The sequence below is a fragment of the Chelonia mydas genome, chromosome 13, assembly GCF_015237465.2.
Source record: "Chelonia mydas isolate rCheMyd1 chromosome 13, rCheMyd1.pri.v2, whole genome shotgun sequence".
In the NCBI taxonomy this organism is placed as follows: Eukaryota; Metazoa; Chordata; order Testudines; family Cheloniidae; genus Chelonia; species Chelonia mydas.
In genome coordinates this window covers 34,479,945-34,496,075 of record NC_051253.2, presented here as the reverse complement: position 1 = coordinate 34,496,075, position 16,131 = coordinate 34,479,945, and the positions used below count along the sequence as shown (strand labels likewise).

Genomic DNA, 16,131 nt, shown 5'->3' with positions numbered 1-16,131 from the left:
AAAGGATGGGTGAGAGGGAAGACTTTGGAGGGTAACATTCTGCTGCCAACATGGAAGGGCATCGGTGCATGCCCAACAGAGACCCAGCCCTTCCTTGTGCCCGGCTTTCTTGGCCAGTTAGCCGCCACAAGCTACGAACCCAAGCCACGAACTCAAGCTACATTCAGGACTGGTAACTATACAGCAGCTGCAGAACATTTGGGGTGTGTGTGGATGTGTGTGTGTGTATACATAGGTATTAGATATTAGTTATAATAAATGTGACGTCTTGTCCCCTGAAACGATCCTGTGCAGTTTTGTCTGTATAACACTGATCAGATGAAGAGAAACCATTTTTATAGTTCCTCATTAAGGTCCAGAGCTGCCTGAGGAAAGGCGGGTGGTGATGCTGCTGGTCAGAATTGAAGGGCACAAGCATGAATGTGTTCATGGGGAACCCAGGGCAGAGAGAGAGTAGGGGGCTGCAAGCTGAGATTGAGGGGCATTAGCAGAGCTTGGTGTGGGTGGGGAGAGGCCAGGGCTGGGACAGCAGAGGCTGTGGATTGGGAGTCAGGGGCACCGGCAGAGCTGTGAGTTTCCAGGTTCGGGCTGGATTAGGAAGGTGCCAGTGGGTCAGGACTTAGGCTCTGTCTGCAGCAAATGAAGAGTATTTGTAGCACATGTCAGCACAGCTATGCTAGCTTTAATCTAGCTAACACAGGTTAAAAGGGAAGTAGAGACATAGTGGCATGGACTTCAGCATAGGCTACCAACCAGAGTAGCTTCTGGCGGTCTGGAACTTGATTGATTAAAGCTGGCCCAGCTCTGCCCACCCATGCTACAATCACACCTTTGCTTGCTGGGTAGACGCACCCTGAGATGTTTCCATGAAGCCCAGGTGTCTAGCAGGACATGTGCTATTTATTCCCCACCCATGCCCTTCCTACCGGGTCACTGCTTTTAATTGCCAGGTATCAGGAAGTCCTGCTGACACAATTGTTTACTGGATTTGCCCTCTCACTCCATGTCTGGCTGGGCTCTATATAACCCATGCCAAAATGTGCAGGAGGATCAGGGTGAGGTTCAGCTCTGCAGAGGCTGGGATCCATCTCTCCAACAACAGCAAAGGAACAAGGACTTGGGTAAATTGCAGGAGATTCCACCAGCCGGGAGACAGGAGAGAACAGTGTCACATGGGGCTGCAACTTCAGGATTTGTTTCTGGGATGCAGCATGACCTAGTGGTTAGAGCAGGTGGACAGGGAGTCAGGACTCCTGAGTGCTATCTCCCCTCTGGGAGGGGAGTGGGGAATAATGGGATAGAGTGGGGAGGCCCTGATTTCAACTGGGGTCTGTGCAGCACATGGCACAATGGGGGCCCAGATCTTCGGCAGGGTATTTAGGTGCCATGTGATAAAAATAATAACTCTCTTATATTTGGGCAAGAGTTGGGTGGGAGGTGAGGGGCCCTGGGGCTAGAGTGGGATGGGATCATGGGTTGTGGTGGTTTTTGGGGGACAGAGTGGGGTGCGAGGGTATAATGGTGGGCTTGGGGTTCAGGCCCTGGAGGTTCCATGGAGGAGACAGATCCTCCCCCGCCATGCTGTCTCCATCCATCTCCCCCCTCTCCCCACTGCAGGTCAATAAAGTGACAGACACGGCCATGGCCCCAAGAGGACCCCACCCCATGCTCCTACTGCCCCTCATCCTGCTGGCTGCCGGCCTGGCCCAGCTCAGTGAAGGTGCTGCTACCAGCAGTTTGTGAGACAACACGTCGACAACCCCAAGACCACTGCCCCCAGCAACCGGTTCTACTGCAACCTCCTGATGCAGCGCAGGGGCCTGACCCGCCGCCAATACCTTCAACCAATACCTTCATCCACGCCCCCACCGGCTAGCTCCGAGACATCTACGGCAGCAGAGGGAGACCCGTCAGCAGCAACCTCTATGACAGCAACAGATCATTCAGCGTCACCACATGCCGGGTGCTGCCTGGCTCCCGACCAGGGCACTGTAGATACAGGGCTGCAACCGGAGTCACCAGGGTCCGTGTGGCCTGTGTCCAGGGGCTGCCTGTGCACTTACAGCCAATGTACCTGCCATGAGCTGGGAGCAGGGGATCCCCCTGCTGCCCCCACGCCCCTTTTGCTCACTGGCATTCTTCTTTCGCTGGGGGCTCTCCTGTCCTATCCTCGCCCCACCTGGGTAGCGCCCGCCATGAATCTCCACAGGGACATTCAGCATCTCCCTTTATCCCACAGGACAGCAATTGGGGCCTGTGGGGAGATTTCCCACGCTGGGTGTCCAGTTCCCATCCACGCAAGTGAAAATCCGGGCATCCAGCCCCCCAGATGGCACTGAGACCCTCAGTCTGAGCCCAGCACTCGCGTCGCTGGGCAGGATCCAAACACAACTGGCCTGGACTTGGGCTGGGCTGCCCCGAACCACTAGGAGTGGAAGAGGCCGAGCAGCTCTGAAATCCCAGACTGATTTGGTTCGGGTCCCCTACTTTACTCTCCCAGGATAGACCAAAATTCCCATGAACCCCTTGGTGGCCACCCCTCCCCCATCCCCTGCTCCCTGCTGCCTCTAGTGCCCATTATACTGTACAGCCCTTTCCCATCCCTGATCCACTGGATGCTGTGTGGATGTTGTCTCAGGCTGAGCCCTGGGGAAGCTGTCACTGAATTTCATATTCTCGCTACTTCTTGCAATAAAATACTTTCCTGCAAATGCAGAAGAAGGGGGAGTGTTTTTGCGGGGGCTGGGTGCAGAATCACTGGTTAGCTGGAGTTATTTAACCCTAGCAGCATGCCAGGAATACAGCTAGATTGCTCAGAGGGATCAGGGAATGGAATAAAGTGCAGAGGCTCCGATCCAGCCCTAGGTCAGGGGACCAGCTGGCTCAGGGGGCGGGGGAGTGCAATCTGGGGCTTTTCCTCTTTAAGGAGCACTGGCTCTGATCTGGCTCCAGAACTGGCTGGCTCACGGGGGTGGGGATTGGATATGGGGCCTTTCCCTTTCAGAGGCCCTGTCCCTAGTCCCTGTGTGGCCACAGGCTGGGTGGCTCGGTGGCAGTTGGGGAACATGGTACAGGACCTCTTTGTTTGAAGGGCACCAGCTGCAATGTTGACCCAGAGCGGTAGGGTCTGGCTGGCTCTGGGTCCATATCTGGGAGGGGGATCCAGGAATAAAGAGGCTTCCTCTGAGATTTGCCAGTGAATGGCTCATCTGCTCGCAGCCAAAGGCTCCATGGCGATGGAACGGTGCTTGGTGCTGAGTTGCCGCAGGCATTGGGCTCTGTCCTGCCCCCTGGAACCAGTCCTGGAACCAGACTGATTTGGGTGTGGAGGAAAGGGGAAGTTGGGATCAAAGTGGGATCAGATCCCGGGCTTCCAACATCCAGTATAGGCAGAGTCAGTGTGAGCTCTTTAGCACAGCCACCGTTGCAATTGTCTACAGCTTGGACAACTGGCTGCCTGCACTATTAGCATCTTCCAGCAGACCAGCACCTCTGCCCGCCCTCACAATAGTATGAGATACATTGGCACCAACTGACCCTAGGGTTGCCAGGTGTCCGGTTTTGCTACCGGAACGCCCGGTCAAAAAGGTAGCCTGGCGGCTCTGGTCAGAACCGCAGACTGGGCCGTTAAAAGTCTGGTTGGTGGTACTGCTGATTTAAGACAGACTAGACCCTACCTGTCCCAGCACCATGCTGCACCCCGGAAGTGGCTAGTGGGTCCAGTTCCTAGGCAGAGGGGCCATGGGTCTCCCCGTGCTGTCCCTGCCCCAAGCACTGGCTCTGCGCTCCCATTGGCCAGGAACCGTGGCCTATGGGAGCTGGGGGGGTGGTGCCTGCAAGTGAGAGCAATGCACAGAGCCTCCTGCCCCACCCCCAGCTAGGAGCTAGACCTGCTGGCCATTTCTGGGGTGCAGCACGGAGCTAGGACAGGCAGGGAGCATACCTTAGCCCTGTTATGCTGCTGACTGGGAGCCGCCTGAGGTAAGCCCATGCCCGAACCCCAACCCCCCACCCCAGCCCTGAGTCCCCACCAAACACAGAGCCCCCTCCTGCACCCCAACTCCCAGCCCTGGGCCCACTACAGAGCCTGCAACCCCAGCCGGAGCCCTCATGCCCCCCATCACCTCAACCCTCTGCCCCAGCCCAGAGCCTATCCCACACCCTAAACCCCTTATATCAGGCCCCACCCCAGAGACCACAGCCCCAGCCCAGAGCCCATACCCCCTCCTTCATCCCAACCCTCTGCCTCAACCCACAGCCCCCTCCCGCACTCCAAATACCTTGGTCCCACCCCCCATCTGGAGCCCCCTCCTGTACCCCAAATCCCTCACCCCAGAGCCTACACTCCCAGCTGGAGCCCTCACCCCCTTTAAAATCTTTTAAATACCTTTAAAATCCCTCCTGGCCAGAGGAAAAATCCTCTCACCTGTAAAGGGTTAAGAAGCTAAGATAACCTTGCTGGCACCTGACCAAAATGACCAATGAGGAGACAAGATACTTTCAAAGCTGGAGGGGGGAGAAACAAAGGTCTGTGTGATGCTTTTGCCAGGGACAGAACAGGAATGGAGTCTTAGAACTTAGTAAGTAATCTAGCTAGGTATGCGTTAGAGTCTGTTTTGTTTAAATGGCTGATAAAATAAGCTGTGCTGAATGGAATGTAGATTCCTGTTTTTGTGTCTTTTTGGAACTTAAGGTTTTGCCTAGAGGGATTCTCTATGTTTTGAATCTGATTACCCTGTAAGGTATTTACCATCCTGATTTTACAGAGGTGATTCTTTTACTTTTTCTTCCATTAAAATTCTTCTTTTAAGAACCTGATTGCTTTTTCATTGTTCTTATGATCCAAGGGTTTGGGTCTGTGTTCACCTATGGAAATTGGTGAGGATTTTTATCAGGCCTTCCCCAGGAAAGGGGGTGTAGGGTTTGGGAAGGATTTTTGGGGGAAAGACGTTTCCAAGCGGGCTCTTTCCCAGTTATATATCTGTTAGATGCTTGGTGGTGGCAGCAATAAAGTCCAAGGGAAAAAGGAAAATAGTTTGTACCTTGGGGAAGTTTTAACCTAAGCTGGTAAAAATAAGCTTAGAGGGTTTTTCATGCAGGTCCCCACATCTGTACCCTAGAGTTCAGAGTGGGGAAGGAACCTTGACACCCTCTCACACCCCAACTCCCTGCCCCAGCCCAGTGAAAGTGAGTGAGGGTTGGGAAGTGTGAGCCACTGAAGGAGGGGGAATGCAGTGAGCGGGGTGGGGGGGCTTCAGGGAAGGGCTGGGGTAGGGAGTGGGGTCTCGGGAAGGGGTGGGGCTAGGGTGTTCAGTTTTTTGTGATTGGAAAGTTGGCAACCCTAACCGACACCTGGCGACCCAGAGGGGTTGGGCAGCATGGGACAGGCCCTCGGGCCTCACTCCCTGCTCGGGATCAGCTTGGGCTGGTTCAGGCTGATGGGATCGGGGCAGCCCCATTAGGGCCATTTCTCGGCTTGCCCCAGGACTATGAGGGTGTCAAAGCCCCAAGTCCAAGAGCACTGGGGGACACTGCAGGGTGAATCAGACAGGAGTTGGTGCAGAGGGGGCCTGGCAAGCCGGTAACAGTGGGCCCTGGAGCCAGCCCCTCCCCAGTCGTTATCTGCGGGGCTGGGCTGGTCAGGGGGAAAGACAGAAGAAAAAGAGCATCAGACTTGATAGTGTATTCAGCCAGCACAGCCTGTCACGGATCCCCCTGGGCCCAGTCAGCCTGGCCTGCCCCAGATCACCTGGATGCAACCAGCCAGGCCTGTTCCGGGTCCCCCTGGGTCCAGCCAGCCTGGGCTGCCCTGGTTCCCCCTGTCAGTCCAGCCAGCCCAGCCTGCCCCGGAGCACCCTAGGCCCAGCCTGCCTGTCCTGGATCTCCCTAGGCCCAGCCAGTCCAGCCTGTCCCAGATCCCAATCCAACAGGATAACTCCAGGGATCAGATGGCGACAAGGTGAGCTGGAGAGAAAGCCCCAGATCAGCCAGACACAGGGACAAATGCACCCTTGGCCACAGAGTGACACAAAGCACATACCCCCACAGAGCACTCTACACACACATACACTCACAAACACATTCACTGACACATCCATACACACATATCCAGATGCACTCCGCGTGTGCGCGCACACACACACACTCCCAGCCATGTACTCTATACACACATGCATACAAGCACTCCCACACACACACTTTCTGAATACATATGCCCCTACACACAGATGCATACACACTACATGCATCCCCCGTCCCCATACATATGTAAGGAGACTGTTGTCCCCTTACTAACATTCAGTGGGAGTGTTTTGGCTGGCTAGCTCCAGTACTAAAAGGAAGGGGAAGGGTCAATGGGAAATCAGGACCCTGAGACTGACAGTCACCAGGAACAATATGGAGAGGCCAATGCTCCACGTCAGCCTGACTGACAGGGCGGGCAGGCTAATCAGGAAGTCAGGAGGCCAGGGAGGGTCCGGTCCTCTGTGTGAGCTGGACTTGTGTGGGTCAGACAGAGTGGGGCCAAGCTAAGGAGAGAGCAGGGGCCCGAGCTGAGCTGGGGAGCAGAGCCGGGCCAGCCAGCAGAGCCAGAGACACAGCCCAGGGAGAGCAGACCTGCAGCCACTGAGCCAGAGAAGCAGCATCAGTGCTGAGGCAGAGTGGAGCCAGAGCTAGAACAGTCGAGCTGGAGCAGTCTGGAGCTAGGTGTGGTGAGCAGCTGTGGGGGACCCTGGGCAAAGGGCCCAGCGCAGACTGGGAGAGGGATCTTAACCTGACAGGGCTGAAGCTGAGAAGAAGGGTCCCAGCACCCAAAGCCTGGAGGTGCGTGGCCACCACCAGATAGAATATCAGGGTTGGAAGGGACCTCAGGAGGTCATCTAGTCCAACCCCCTGCTCAAAGCAGGACCAATCCCCAATTTTTGCCCCAGATCCCTAAATGGCCCCCTCAGGGATTGAATTCACAGTCCTGGGTTTAGCAGGCAAATGCTCAAACCACTGGGCTATCCCTCCGCCCCAACCCACAGTATCCCTGCAGCACAACCAGGGCCTGAGAAGGAGGCCTGGGACCTACAAGGAACAGACTGTGAACTGCCCTGACATCCAGAGACACTCTTTGTGATGTTCCCTGTCACAGAGTAGGGTGACATGTTTTCCTTTCATCTTTTCCATTTTTCCTTATTCTTTTTAAAAATAATTGTTGATTAAATAACTTGCATTTGCTTTAAATTGTAGGAAATGATCTGTGGGTCAGGGAAGCATCCAGTGCAGAGAGTGTACCCCGCAGTGGGAACACCCTAGCCCCTGTCCTAGATGACCACAGCAGGGTTGGGGGTCGAGCCCCCCAGGAATCTTGGGCCCAGCCTTGTTGGGGTTACGAGGACTCTGCCAGGCAGGAGAGTGGAAGGGGAGTCCTCAAGGGCGGGGAGGCCTCTGGGTAAAGGAAGTGGGAGCGAGGACTCAGATCCTTCCACTAGCCCACTTCACTGGCGTAGTGCAGAAGCCAGGAAAGTTCCCCACAATAGCGGGACCATTCCCCTGCTTACACATAATCATGCATTCAGTCTAGCCATGCAGGACTAGTTGACGCTAAAAAGGCTGTGCCAGCATAGCTGTACTGGCAGAGCGCCCTAGTGGAGCTGTGGTAAATAGCGACCCAAGGAGCTTTTGCTGGTATAGTTAACCCACCTCCCCAATGCTTTGCGCAGTGGCAGTATCGTAGCCAATGAGGTTAATCCGAGGCGCGATTATTGCTAATTGAAAACTTTTCCCAATACCCCGCCATGACGACTTGAAATATAGTCAGCATTGGCAATTTTTGACAGTCTCTACCAATGATTAAACGATTCCGGTAAAAGGTCTCTTCTGTCAGCATCTGCACAGGATTTTCCACACACAGAGCAACAGAGTTACGCTGGCAAACCTTTGCAATGTAGACCTGGCCTCTCTGACACACACACTTTATGCACACACACATTTTACATTCTGAGGTGCATTTCCTCCTGCAGACGTGCATGCACCTTATACACACATATATGCACTCTACACAGACGCACTGGGCAGACACATTGTAGACATATTCTCTGTCTCTCTCACACACACAGATACGCATAACTCTGTTTATCAGTACTTGACTGGCACGACAATCTACACATACAAATAACTATTAAACAGTGAGCACAAGGACAAATTGGCTGGTGATCACAAACACACACAGAAACATGCATAGCCATACTCAGTGTGATGGGGGTGTTCATGCCACACTGCACCTGAAAGGGTTAAGGTATTTGGGATGGGTCTAATTAACCTGCTAGGCTGCACCTGGGGGACAACCAGGCTGGCTAAGCAAGTGCTGCAGGGCAGGTGCAGGCTAGGCTTGTACAAAGCCAGTAAGCTGAGAACAGAAAGGGGCTGCAGGGGAAGTAGTCTGCAGTCACTCTCTGGGAGGAGGAACTTCAGGCTGGAAAACCTAGGGAGGAGGGAGCCAGAAGATAGAGCAGAGAAGGCACACAGGAAGGCACCCAGGGAAACAGAAACAGGGTCTGAGATTGAGCAGACTGTAGTTGCTGGACATAGGGGTTCCTGGGCTGGAACCCAGAGCAGTGAGTGGGCCCGGGTTCCCCTACCAGCTACTGGGAAAGTGGCACCGGACCTAACCAGGGATTGGAGCCTGTCTGGAGCGGCATGAGGTCAGCTGATCCACTGGCACTGTGATACCCCCAGGAGGGGAAACACAGAGAGTGGCCGGGATGGAGGGTCAAGTCCCGAAGAGGGAGCGCGCTGAGAGTGAGAGGAGCTCTGGGGACAGTACATGACAGAAGAAGTGCCAGACTAACAGTCTGTGCAGCCAGGGGGAGGTGCCCTCACGATGTGTAGGCATACACATCTATCTAGAGACACACGGAGAGCCAGACAAAAACCCGTACCCATACACATGCCAATTCATAACCCGCAGCCACCCACACCTCTACAGGACTCATCCCCTCCCACTGCAGACAGCAGGGACATGCATGTACACACATACATTCACACTCTCTCTCTCACACACACACACACACAGGCTCATTCTCTCCAGCAGGTGTAGCAGGGACACACACACGCACACACACTCACGGCTGGTATCATTTCTGGTCATGCTCCCCAGAAGGAGCAGCCATGTTCTATCCTAACCTCCTATCAGTGATCCCAGGGCACTGCATCTTGCTGTGATGTCATGATCCTTGGGATACCCTCCTCCACCCCCTACGAGCTCTTTGCACTTCCCAGGATTGGAGGCAGGGCTGGGGGGCAGGCAGGACAGTGAAACCGAGATGCAGAATTCAAAATGGGCTCATGCAAAGAACGTAACTAAAGCGACTGACTGTGGGTGGGGGCTGGGAATCCTGGGGGTTAATTCTCAGATTTTCCCTGGTACAAAACTTCCCCTGCACATCTGAAAGAGCAGGCAGCACCCTGGTGAGATGCAAACCTCACAATGCCTGGTTTCCAAGGCCAGGGCGTTTCCCGCTGAGCTATGGAGCCAGCTGTCAGAGAAGAGGCAGAGGCAAAGAGAGACACAGACTCAGTGATGTTTTGCAGTGATTTCCCCTGGGCTCCCAGCCAGGGCTCTCCCTGGCAAATTCCCCAGTCTGGGCTGGGCTGCAAGGCCAATTAGTTTGCCCACAAGCTTGTGGCTGGCTGACAATGGGTAGGAATGCTAGATATACACACGTGCAGTCACTCTCACGCACGCTATGGAAGGCAGCCGCTGTCGGCAGCATGGAGACTCACCATTGTCCTCCCCATGGGACAGCCTCCGGGAACAAGGCGCTGCACATTAGCTCCGTGTAGCTAGATGAAGTGAACCCCAGGTGGGGGCATCGGGCTGACCTTGGCCAGCTATATGGAGGTGAAATGTACCTGGGCTTCGTCGCCAGGAGGATCGCAGACTAGTTTGGCTTTGTTTCCCCTGGTGAAGAGTCACAGGCTGCGTGTTGCTCGTCTCCACCCAGGGATCATGCAGTCCTTTGTGTGGCGGCGTGTCCACCTGAACCCCAACTCCAGCTCCCACTCGGGGTGGGGGGGAGGAGGGGGCGGGCGGGGGGAGGACTGTTGGAAATGCAGCCCAGCAACTGCCGGAGAGGCTGGGAGCAGCTTGCCAGAAGCTCCTTCGTAGCCAGCTGGGAAGAAGCTGTGAGGACATGATGAGAACAGAGGGTCAGGGACCTGGGGAAGACCCTGATGGGCAGGGACAGGAAAGTCGCAGGAGCCCAGAGGAAGGGCCTGGGTCCCCCTAGCTCTCCCCAGACCCAGGGAAGAAGGGCAGGCTGCCAGGGACACCAAAGACGAGCCCCGGATGGGGGCCTCCTTGGCATTGGGGTCACCAGACATGGGGTTTCCCTGTGGTTTGGGCTGGACTCTGGATTACCCTGAAAGGGGCGAGAGCTGAGAGCAACCTGGCTGGAAGAGCAGGTCACAGCTGCCAAGGGGCCCCCACCTTGCTGGTCCGTCAGCAGGGTTGGAGTGGGGAGAAGCGCTCGGCCGCAAGGGGGCATCCAAACGGTGAGTCTCTTTTCCCTGGGGGTACCTGCCGGGGAAGTCCCCCAAGCCCTGGAGAAGCATTCCAGCTCCCAGCAGGCTCTGGGGTCTGGGGAGTTTCCTTGGCCCAATCAGCAGCTGGAGATGGGCGTGGTGGGGGGAGCACAGGCTGGAGGATGGGAGACATTGGGGAGGTGGGAAGTTGGGGGACCGCAGGCCGAGGGAGGGCGGAGCTCAGTCAGGGTTCCCAGCAGTGGGAGAGGTGATTGTGGGGGGAGTTTACCCCTTTCCCCTGGGAGCCCTGTGAATCAGGAGACCTCACATGACACCCCCCGGAAAGAATCACACCACAGCCAAGTGCTGTGCTGGGAGTCGGGCCAGGTAACTAGCCCAATCAACGGTTCTGTGGCTTCGTGCTTGGAGCCCAGTCCTTAGCCACCCAGCGTTGTGAGTTCAGATTTCACTCAGGTCTTGTCTTTAAGAGAATTAACGAAAAGTCCCTTTCACCCTAGGACACTTCCTGGGGTACCCAGGGTTGTGAGGTGCCTCACCCCCGCCCCACACCCTTTACATGAGGCCAGCTCGTCGGAAAAGCACCAACCCTCTAGGAACACAAGCGGTAACTTGCAGGCCTCGTTCTCTCCATAGGTGAGCTGTCGGCACTCGCCCAGCCTCCAGCCCTCTGGAGCACCCAGCCCCGGTCCATCAGGCGCTCGGAGTGTGTGGGTTTGTGGTTCCCAAAGGACCATCACTGAGATCCGTAGTGCGAACAAGAATGAGTTGATGACCACTGAATAGAGGTTCAAGTGACAAGAGTCAGAATACTGGACACAAAGGGTGACATATAAGATTCTAGAGACTAAACTCAACAAACAAAGCTTTCCCCTGCCGCCTACAAGTTCTTATTCCCAAGATCTTTCCGCAGTAGTTTCAACCAGGGTAATCATGACCCCATCTCAGAAACCCAAGCCCTCCAGCAGCTTGTCCTGCAGGAATAACTGGGGGGGTCCACTGCCCTTCCTAGGCATAAGTTCCAGAAGTTCGTTGTCTTACCCCTAATGAGGAGTGCTGTTAACACTTACTGGTAATTTCCTCTCTTTGAAGATTTCACAGTCCTTTGTGAGCAATCGGCTCGGACGTGCGGGTGGATCTCCACTATGCACTGTATGGGACTCAGGGTTCATGTGACCAGCCAGAGAGAGAGAGATGCTTCTCTTCCTTGCAGCCTGTCAGGAGAATGTGGATCGCTCTTTGGGAGCCTGTCTTAACTCACAGACCTAGAGACCATAATTTTTAGCCGAGATACATAACTCCTTAAATCTTCCCCAGGCATATGGCTTGCAATGATTCACAGGGCCAGTCTGATGCAGGCTTTTATTACAGACCCTGGCATGACATTTTCTGATGAACTAGAATGTAAATCCCAGACCCAGGGATTCCTGTAACCCATATGCCCTCTGCCAATTGGTGTCACAAGGTCCCTGGGTCACACTGTAGGTGATTTTATATTCACATTGGGCCACGCCCCAAGCAAAGATTCTGGCCCTAAATGTGTTTTTAATCTAATCTACTGATAACACTAATAACTACCAAAGGCTGTAGGCCCCTCGTCTCTGCCCACTTCCTTCCCTCCTCTGAAGTTTGCTTCTGTTCTTTATCTTACTTTATTTTTTCAGTTTCTCTGTATGTAAAACAAAGATAAGGTGGAATAAGATTTAAAACCGATTGGATTTTTATAAATTTGGTTTGTTGGCAAACTGTAAAACAAACGCTTGACATATTTTAATCATTTATATGATCTATAATCAAATGTTTCAAGTGTAGTAAAGGTCAGGTACCAAATAGTTACCACATTATGAGAAGTTTATATATTTAGTTTGCTATTGTGTGTTTGTAATTAAAATTTAATAGGGAAAAACGCTGATGATTAACTAATTATCTACTTTATTAATATTCCTACAGGGAGCTGCCCCAGGGACTTCCCCCAGCTCCTTATTGTCTGAGTAGAAATTGTCCCCACAGAGCAGGAGCTGGAATCTCCCCATGTGATATTTGAATGCCACTCCCAGCTGGTTTTTGGCAATGAATCGCTGATGGAGAGCAGAGCTGTGGTTTGCCTACAGGAGATGATGATGATGAATTCGCACCAGCAGGTGGCACAAAAGATCCATCAGCTGTGCAAAGGAGAGTGCTATGTGGTGACAATTGGAGGTGAGGTGCTGGCGGCAGACATTTTGTTACAAGCGGCTGGTTGGGCTAAGAGCTATGGGGGGGGGGGAGAGGTCAGGGTTCAAATCCTGGATGAGCCCATTTCTTGGCAAATTGTGCTGTCAAGAAGACAATTATTACTGAAGTTGCAAACTGGTTTATAGTAAAAAGAAAAGGAGTACTTGTGGCACCTTAGAGACTAACCAATTTATTTGAGCATGAGCTTTCGTGAGCTACAGCTCACTTCATTGGATGCATACTGTGGATCCGATGAAGTGAGCTGTAGCTCACGAAAGCTCATGCTCAAATAAATTGGTTAGTCTCTAAGGTGCCACAAGTACTCCTTTTCTTTTTGCGAATACAGACTAACACGGCTGTTACTCTGAAACCTGGTTTATAGTAGAACCTCAGAGTTACGGACTGACCACTCAACCACATACTTCATTTGGAACCAGAAATACGCAATCAGGAAGTCGCAAAGAACAAAAAAAACAAAAAATAAAAAGACAAAAACAGTACAGTGTTGTGTTAGACGTAAACTACTAAAAAAATAAAGGGAAAACAACATTTTTCTTCTGAATAGTAAATTTTCAAAACTGTATTAAATCAATGTTCAGTTTTAAACTTTTGAAAGAACAACTATAACTTTTTGTTCAGAGTTACGAATATTTAGAGTTATGAACAATCTCTGTTCCCGTAACTTTGAGGTCCTACTGTAATATAAATTGTAAAAATCTATCCATCCAAACAACCTGTTTTCAATGTAGCTAAATGTGAAGTCACACATCCAGGAAGAGACCATGAGGGCTATACTGATAGGATGTGGGACTCTACCCTGGGAAGCAGTGCCTTTGAAAAAGATTTGGGGGTCATGGTAGATAGTTAGCTGAACAGGAGCTCGCAGAGTGATGATGTAGCTGAAAGGGCTAATCTGACCCTGGGATGCATAAATAGTGGAATCTTGAGTAAGAGAAGAGAGATTAATTGGCCTCTGTATTGGGCACTGGCGCGACTGCTGCTGGAATGTCATGTCCAGTTCTGGCATCAACAATTGAAGAAGGATGTTGATAATTTGGAGAGGGTTCAGAGAAGAGCCATGAGAAAGATTAAAGACCAGAAAACATGCTGTATAGTGATAGACTCAAAGGAACTCAATCTATTTATCTGAACAAAGAGAAGGGGTGACTTGAGCACAGTCTATAAGTACCTACATGGGGAATAAATATGTGATACCGGACTCTTCAGTCTAGCAGATAACGTGATTCAATGGCTGGAAGAGGAAGCTAGACAAATTGAGAAGGAAATAAGATGTACATTTTTGTCAGTGAGGATAATTTAGCACTGGAACAATTTACCAAGGGTCGTGGTGGATTCTCCATTACTGGCTGTCTTCACATCAAGATTGAGTGTTTTTCTAGACAATCTACTCAAGTTCAAACAGGAATTAATCCAGGGCAGTTCTCTGGCCTCTTTTTTACAGGAGGTCAGGCTAGATCAGTGGTTTTCAAATAATTTTCTGGCGACCCAGTTGAAGAAAATTGTTGACGCCCACGACCCCACGGAGCTGGGGATGAGGGGTTTGGGGAGAGGCTCAGGGATGGGACAGAGGGTTGGGGTGCAGGGTGAGGGCTGAGGGGTGGGGCTTGGAATGAGGAATTCAGTGTGTGGGAGGGGGCTGTGGGCTGGGGCAGGGGGTGCAGGAGAGGGTCAGAGCTCTGGGCTGGGGCCAGGGATGAGGGGTCTGGGGTGCAGGAAGGGCGTCCAGGTTGTGGGGGCTCAAGACTGGGGCAGGGGATTGGGGTGCAGGCTTACCTCGGGTGGTTCCCAATCATCAGCGCAGTGAGGGTGCTAAGGCAGGCTTCCTGCCTGTCCTGGCACTGCAGACTGTGCTGCGCCCCGGAAGTGGCCAGCAGCAGGTGCGGTTCCTAGGTGGAGGTGCGCAAGCGGCTCCACATGTCTCTCTCCCTGGGTCACGACTTGCAGTTTGAAAACCACTGGACTAGATGATCACAACAGATGCTTCTGGCCTTGGAATCTATGAATCCATCCTTCCTGCCTCATACACACCCATAGATCTATCTAAATCCATACACATCTAATTGTCTATCTATCTTAATTCATCTCTTTCTTCCTGCCTATCTGAAATTGCCTCTCTCACCACACAAAGAGGTACATGAGTCTGTGTTGTTGTATCTCTCCATCTTTTAGGGTAGCTGTGTATCACTCACTTGTTCTGCAGTTGGCTAATGGCAAACAGAGATGAGCACAAGAGAACTGGAGTTGCCACAAGAGAATAGACCCTGGGTCCGTCTAGCTTGGGAACCCAACATGGCTGTTGGCCTGGTCCAGCATAGGCAGGTGCAAGATCTCCCCTTGTGGGCAGTTCTCTGGATGGTCTCCCTTATACTGATGTTGGGAGGAGAGCAGTTTGCACTGGATGAAAAAAGAGCGGATGAAGATTCAGGAATCCTAGGTTTAATTCCAAGCTCTTGATGGGACGTGGGGTCTAGTGGGTTAGAGCAGGCCCAGAAGTGGAAGTCAGGACACTGGGGTTCTGTTCCCAAGACTGGGGTGAAAGGTTGAGATGGGGCTTGAAAACACAGACAATCTCATTGGAAAACCACAACACATTTCCAGCACTCTTGAAGTGTTCAGCGGCTTACATCCTTGCTATCCCCAGTGCGACTGCGTTGGGGTGGACTAGGCCCAAAGCCCCCTGCTGGAGGCCTCAGAGTCCTACCACACCCATCCCAGGAAAGAAGCAGTGGAGAGGTCATCCAAGTAGGCTAGAGTGGCTGTAGAGTTAGCAGCCAATCAGAGAGGCTTCAGGGAGCAGCCAATGAGGGCCCAGCAGGCTGAAATAAAAGGAACTGCAGGGCCATATTGAGCACAGTTTGCTTGCAGGGACTGGGGCAGGGGTCTCAGACTCAATTTATCTTAGGGCCAGTGCCAGTCTTCAAATCCTCCCAGCAGGCTAATAATGCCATTGAAGATGGTGTTCAGAAAAGAAAACTGGGGGAGGGATAGCTCAGTGGTTTGAGCATTGGCCTCCTAAATCCAGGGTTGTGAGCTCAATCCTTGAGGGGGCCATTTAGAGATCTGGGGAATTGGGGATTGCTCCTGCTTTGAGCAGCCGGTTGGACTAGATGACCTCCTGAGGTCCCTTCCAATTCTATGATTCTATTTTTTTTCTGAATTTCTTAGAAATAATAAAACTGTCATACAAAGTTATTCTTTGCCTGCCAGAGAGTTTTTAGTGTTTGCCAGACATCTGATGTGCAGCAAGGTGGGCATCAGATAGTTGTATTTGGTATTTTGACTTGTTTATATTAATTATGGAAAAAAGTGACACTGCTTCCATGGCTGACTTTGCCCGGCAACTAATGATGCTGCTTCCATGGCTGAGTG

At 52.5% G+C, this 16,131-nt stretch overlaps 1 protein-coding gene and 2 pseudogenes across 1 annotated transcript in view; all 3 read left to right on the top strand.

Annotated features, from left to right (window-relative positions):
- LOC102937210 (ribonuclease pancreatic) overlaps window positions 1–16,131 on the top strand; it is a 391,285-nt gene that overhangs the window by 27,060 nt on the left and 348,094 nt on the right. The window lies entirely within an intron of this gene.
- On the top strand, window positions 1,001–2,817 carry LOC114022036 (annotated as a pseudogene).
- Window positions 7,695–7,857, top strand: LOC114022039 (annotated as a pseudogene).